The sequence below is a fragment of the Candoia aspera genome, chromosome 1, assembly GCF_035149785.1.
Source record: "Candoia aspera isolate rCanAsp1 chromosome 1, rCanAsp1.hap2, whole genome shotgun sequence".
Lineage (NCBI taxonomy): Eukaryota > Metazoa > Chordata > Lepidosauria > Squamata > Boidae > Candoia > Candoia aspera.
The window spans coordinates 237,693,323-237,699,642 of NC_086153.1; the positions used below are offsets into that span (position 1 = coordinate 237,693,323).

At 45.7% G+C, this 6,320-nt stretch overlaps 1 pseudogene; it reads right to left on the reverse strand.

The window, feature by feature from the left end:
- The window catches only part of LOC134507261 (uncharacterized), a 15,305-nt pseudogene extending 10,766 nt beyond the window's left edge, over positions 1–4,539 (reverse strand).
- Positions 4,540–6,320: the final 1,781 nt, after the last annotated feature.

A 6,320-nucleotide genomic window follows, 5' to 3' on the forward strand; every position in this document is an offset into this window, starting at 1 on the left:
GGTTGCCTGCGCACGGGTCTGGCTCCGAGTGATGGCAACCAAGCCCAGTTGTGGTTCAGTGAGAACAGTCCCAACTATATCTGCCACGTAGTCAAGGTCCTGAGGTAAACGTGACAAAGCATCGGCCAGAAAGTTTTTCTTTTAGGGAATAAATTTTAACTGGAAATTAAAGCGACTGAAAAATTGAGCCCAGCGAATTTGTTTAGGACTGAGACGCCAGGGGGTGCGGAGGGCTTCCAAATTCCTGTGATCAGTCCAAACCTCGAAAGGGCATTTAGCACCTTCCAGGAGGTGACGCCAGGCTTCCAAAGTGGCTTTTACAGCAAAAGCCTCCTTTTCCCAAACATGCCACCGGTGCTCAGTTTCAGAAAATTTTCTGGACAAATAAGTGCAGGGTTTCAAATGATTTTCAGAATCTCTCTGTAACAATATAGACCCAACTGAGGAGTCAGAAGCATCAACTTGGACCACAAAGGGGCATTCAGGATCGGGGTGCTGTAAAATAGGCTCAGCAGTGAAGAGGGCTTTTAACTTCTTGAATGCTGCCTGGCATTCAGGCGTCCAATTCAGCACTGCCGCAGGGTTTTTTACCTTGCATGTCTCCCCCAAACCCTTGGTACGTAGCAAGTCAGTAAGGGGCAACGCAATCTCAGCAAACCCCTGGATAAATTGCCAGTAATAATTACTGAACCCTAGGAAACTTTGCAATTGCCTCCAGGTGCAGGGACATTCCCAACTTAAAATTGCCTGAATTTTTTCAGGGTCCATTTCAATGCCCTTGTCAGATACCCTATAGCCTAGATAGTCAAGTTGGGTTTTGTGAAACTCACATTTGGAAAGCTTGGCATAAAGCTTGGCATCTCTAAGCTTACTTAACACCTGTTTGAGAAGGCGTTCGTGTTCCTCCTCGGATTCAGTGTAAATGAGCACATTGTCCAAATAAACCAGGACCCCTTTAAACAAATGATCATGTAATACTTCATTAATCAATTGCATGAAGACTCTGGGCACCCCTGCTAACCCAAAAGGGAGGACTTCGTACTGAAATGAACCCAGTGGACAATTAAAAGCAGTTTTCCACTCATCTCCAGCTCATATGTGGATGCAGAAATAGGCTTCACGAAGATCGAGCTTGGAGAAAATCTTGCCCTTTGACAAATGAGCTAACATGTCCTTCATGAGTGGCAGAGGGTATTTGTTGCAGATTGAGACGGAATTTAACCCCCGATAGTCCGTACAGAGTCTAAGCATGCCATTTCTTTTCCCAGAATAGCACAGGGGCCCCAACCGGGGAATTTGCAGTTTCAATAAACCCCCTTGAAATATTTTTGTCAATAAAGTCCCGTAATGCCCCAATCTCCTTCTGAGTCATTGGATAAATTTTTGGCTTGGGCAATTGAGCGTTAGGAATCAACTCTATGGCACAATCAGTTTTCTGATGGGGGGGGGTAGCTGATCTGCTTCCATTTCTCCAAAGACATCTGCAAGATCTTGGTATCGATCAGGCAAGCCTTCTAAATGTACCAAACTAGGGCGTGGTGTGGCAATTGCAGCCCTTCCAACCCCTGCACATGAAGCCCTCTCTGCGGTAGGGGCTTGGTAAAACCCATCCTTAAAAGTCAGAGTTCTGTGTTCCCAATTTATATGTGGGCTTCAATAGGTCAACCAGGGAATCCCCAGAATTACCAAGGGGTTGCCAACAGGTGCTACTATAAATTTTAGTCTCACGATGGCTGCCCATTTGCATTGTGACAGTTCCAGTGAAATGAGTCGCTGCCCCCCCCCCCACCGTTGAACCATCCAACTGTGTGAAGATCAAAGGCTGCTGGAGGGGAAAGCTAGGCAGGTCCAAAGCAGCAACCAGATCAGGGTGAATCAGACACCTGGAACATCCAGAGTCAACTAAAGCCCAGACCTCTGTAGTCTTTGTGTGGGAGCCCAATTTCACTTTCACTGCTAGAGTGGGACAGTCAGCACTCACCATAGCATCCTCGCACCCATCCTCCTCCACCTGCCCGCAGGTGCTCTTCATGACAGGTGGCTGGCATTTCCTGCCAGCTCCTTAGAGTCATCTTCAGCCTCTCTCGAGAAGTAGAGTACTTCTTCAGCATCGGCTGCCCCCTTGGCTGCTGTCATCTGCCGCGAGGGGGGTGGCGATTTGGCCGGCAGCTTGCCTGCTCGATCTCCAGCCTTGGCTTTTAGCAATCAACTGCTCAATGCCCTTCCTTTCCGCATCGGAGACACTGACCCCTCACATAGCGCCGATCTCTCTCTTCCCAGGCTCTATAGCCTGGCCGGGTAGCAGTTGTGGCACTTCGGGGTCCCCTCATGGTGGCTGGTTGTTTTTCAGGTCATTTGGTTTGCATGTAGGTATGCTGGGCATGCTCAGCTTTGCCGGCCAGACAGATCCATTCGTACAATGTCTCTGGGTCGTCTCTACCCACAACGCCCACTGCAGGACGTCCCTGTTGAGTCCCTCTTTAAACCGTTCTATTAAGGTTGACTGAGACCAGTCGGGGATTTTCCCAGCTAAAGCCTTAAACTCCAGGGTGTAATCAGCTACAGACAGTTGGCCCTGGCTAAGATCCTTCAGTGCCTTTTTAGCCCTTGCCTTGGCTAGAGGATCCTCAAAATGCAGCTTTAATGCCCACATGAATTCCTCAAAATCCTCAAGCTCAGGGGAGTCAGCCTCACTTAATTGAACATACCAGTCAGCCACTTGTCCCTTCAGCTTGGTGGCAATGGCAGTTATTTTAGCCTCTTCAGAAGGGAAGTATGGTCCAAACTGCCTCATATAACTTTTAGCATTAGTGAGAAAGAAAGACAACTTAGTTGGATCCCCATCAAACTTGACAGAAAAGTCTTTCACCCCCACTCCTGTTGGAGCTGAATCAGCGGCTGCTTGAGTGGTTGGGCCCCAGGTTACAGTAGTTCTCCCTCCTTGGGGTGGGGACACTGGTGGTCGAACTCTGCAGGGTGGAGATTCATCCCCGTGCTGTCTCTGGCTCTGTTCCGCCGGCAGTCCAGGTGAGGGGATGGAGGATGATTGCGTGGAGCTGGAATCTCCTTCGCGCCTCAGCTGCCCCCCCCCATGATAGAGACAGGTTTCTTAACATGTACTCCATCGATTCTATTTTGGCCTCTACCACTCTTAGCGTTTCAGGGGTTTGAGATTCCTCCCTCCCTCGTGTGTTAGGCTGTCTCCCTGCTGATACCGTGGTAGATTCTACATTTGGGGTCAGCGGGAACCAATACTTCCAGGACGCCTGGGACGTCCCTGGCTGGGGTTCTCCCATTTCATCCCAGGTGATCAACTCTGCGGGCGATTCACTGGGTGCCAGTTGCTCTGGTGCTCTCCCATCATCGGATTCCTCTACCTCAGGGCTGGAACTCGAATCCTGCCGGAAACCTGAAGGTTCTGGGGTGAGGCTCATTTCTCCGCTCCTGACCATTGACTCAGGCATTAAGCCAGTTGGCTCCTCAAGTCTCCCGGTCGTGAGCTTGGATTTGGCCACGGTTAACTGTTTTCCCTCACAAGAAACTAATCTTGGTAGGAGCTAACGGTGCAACTTCGGTGATTCTCAGCTTTATGTAAGGATTGCCTATTCTAAAACACCATCAGACTCATAAGCAGGATCACAAAGATATCTGATTTATTAAAGAATAGTATGCAGGATCACAAAGAAAGCTGAGAATGGGAAAAGCACGCCAAATGCAAACTAAAAACCCTCGGTACAAATGAGATCCCTCCCCCCGTAGAATCTTCCCAGGCTCACAATCCCAGGTGCTCCTGATGGCTTCTGATGGTCTGTGGGAAACGTCCTTGAGCAGAGCACATAACCCAAACACATTCCATCGAAATGAACATAGATACAGAGCTTGGCACAAGGTTTCACAGCAGCTCCCTCCCAAACAGAAACGCGCGTCAGCACCATGGCATGTGAAACGTTACGATGTACAGTGCACATTGAAACAGTGAACATGACACCTACTATGACTGAGAATTATGGCACTGGAAATCCAACCCATTTAGACTGAGGAAGGCTCTTCGGCTTTTGCAGTGACCACTGATATCCTAATCCATTTCCCTATATGTATGTGCACAAGGTTATGGAAAGTCTTGGGGGCAATTGATCCATCTCTCTTTAGTTCATTCTCTCCAAAATGAATTTTACTAAGAATGGTAGAAGGAAAGGAAAGGAAAGGAAAGGAAAGGAAAGGAAAGGAAAGGAATCATCCCCTCACCATTAATGCTTGTCAGCTCAGCCTCCTGCAGGCAAATTGATCCCCAAAGGTGGGACAGCTGGAGTTTTTCGCCACTTGATTTTGCCTTTCATGGAAAATGTGCTGCTGATATGGAGACTGGGAAGATTTTCATCTGACCTCAACAGAAATGTTGCTGCAGTCTTGGCTGGATAGGCCTAGCACCCCAGTGACTGTCAGGAGCAACTCAAAGCTATCTTAGTTGTAGACAAGGGAGAACCTTAGTTTTACCAGGGATTGATCAGGAAGTTCTCTCCTATTAGCCAAACTGTTCATGTTATAGTTACTGGCCAAGCAGGGTGAAAAGCAGACCCCAAATGTCTTAATTTTCTTTTTTTTTATTTTTTGGATCTGCAGAAAAGTAAAAATTGCTTTTGAAATAATCTCGCCACCAAAGAAAATTTGCTCATCACCTAGCAGTTCGAAAACATGCAAATGTGAGTAGATCAATAGGTACCGCTTCGGCGGGAAGGTAACGGCGTTCCGTGTCGTCATGCTGGCCACATGACCCGGAAGTGTCTACGGACAACGCCGGCTCTAAGGCTTAGAAACGGAGATGAGCACCGCCCCCTAGAGTCGGACACGACTGGACTTTACGTCAAGGGAAACCTTTACCTTTACCTTTTATAAGCATAATAAATTAATAGTTATGATATGCTGAGTAGACTTAACAATTCCTTTTAAAAACTTTTAAAAATACTTTTAGAAAGGGATTTAGTCATATCTACTGTATCATACTATTGTCTTTTAAAAAGAAAACAAAGTAGAATCTTTCCTCAAGTTATATAGTTTCTTAAAAAAAAAGACGATTCTTTGAATATTGTGCAGTTCTCCTTTGCCATGCTTGAAAATTCATCTGAAGATTCCCATTTGAATTTGGTTTCAAGACATGAAGAATTTCTCTGTTGTACTAAATCTTCCTTTTGCCCAGAGCTACATGTCCCTCTAACTCCTCCCAAGTTACTGCAGTGCTCTTATAAGATAAAGGGTAAGCCATTTTTTTCTGAGCAGAAAATTGAACTTTGGGAAACTATCGAAGTGGACAATAATAGGAAATTACATACCTTATTTTGAGCAGCCTCCAGATCAGAAATCATCTGGAACTATGTGCAAATTGCTCTGAGCGATTTAGAATAAGAGGAGGCTATGAACATAACAAACACACAGCCATCATTAGAAGCCAATATATTGTATTGGCATGTCTGAGTGTCAGATTAGGAGGGGAAGAGATCCAAGTTCAAATCCCCTTTCTGCTATGGTGCTTCCTGGGTGATTCTGGATTACTCATTCTCTCTCAGCATGATCTAACATGTGCAGGTTTATTGTGAGATTAAATAAACAGGGGAGGAAGGAAGGAGAACGAGAAAAATACACACTAATCTAACTCAAGTGTACACTAAAGCATCATTTATAATGCTGAATGTATGGCTACATATCTTAGGGTACCTACAGGCATAAAGGAGACCCTTAGGCATTATGCAGACTGATGTGTTTAATTTCCCACAAAAACAGAAATTCAGCAAAAAAAAAAACCTACCAGTGATTCAAATATTGATCTTCAAAGAGTGATCTGTCCCTTTTTTGTTTTTCTTGTCAAGAATGAAAAGTCATTTATTAGCTTAAATTAGTTTGGGCACTTGTCTGGTAGTGTGCTGGTTTGTAGGAAGATAGAGGATTTTGCTGCTGAAATTTCATTTCTTAAGAGGAAATTCCAAAAGCGAGGAGATTTAAATGGAGTCTGTAGGGGTCTGGTGAGGAGAAAGTATATCAGGGAAGAAGCTCCATGGATGATATTCTTTGCTGGGTTGAGTAATGGGGCATCACTGGAAAAAGATACTTTTGGGGATGAAGCCAATATGTGAAATCAATTTCTGTTTAAACATTTCTTGATTGGTTGCTTCCACGAGGGCATTTTTACCAGGTGGGAAATATATTGATTGTCATGTATGAACTGCATGGAATTCCTACCTCCAGTGTCTTGCATAGCATCTCCAGCAGAAGGGAGGGTGTTGTGGGCCTGTCTGATGAGTCAGATTCTGAATTGGAGGAGCAGGGTT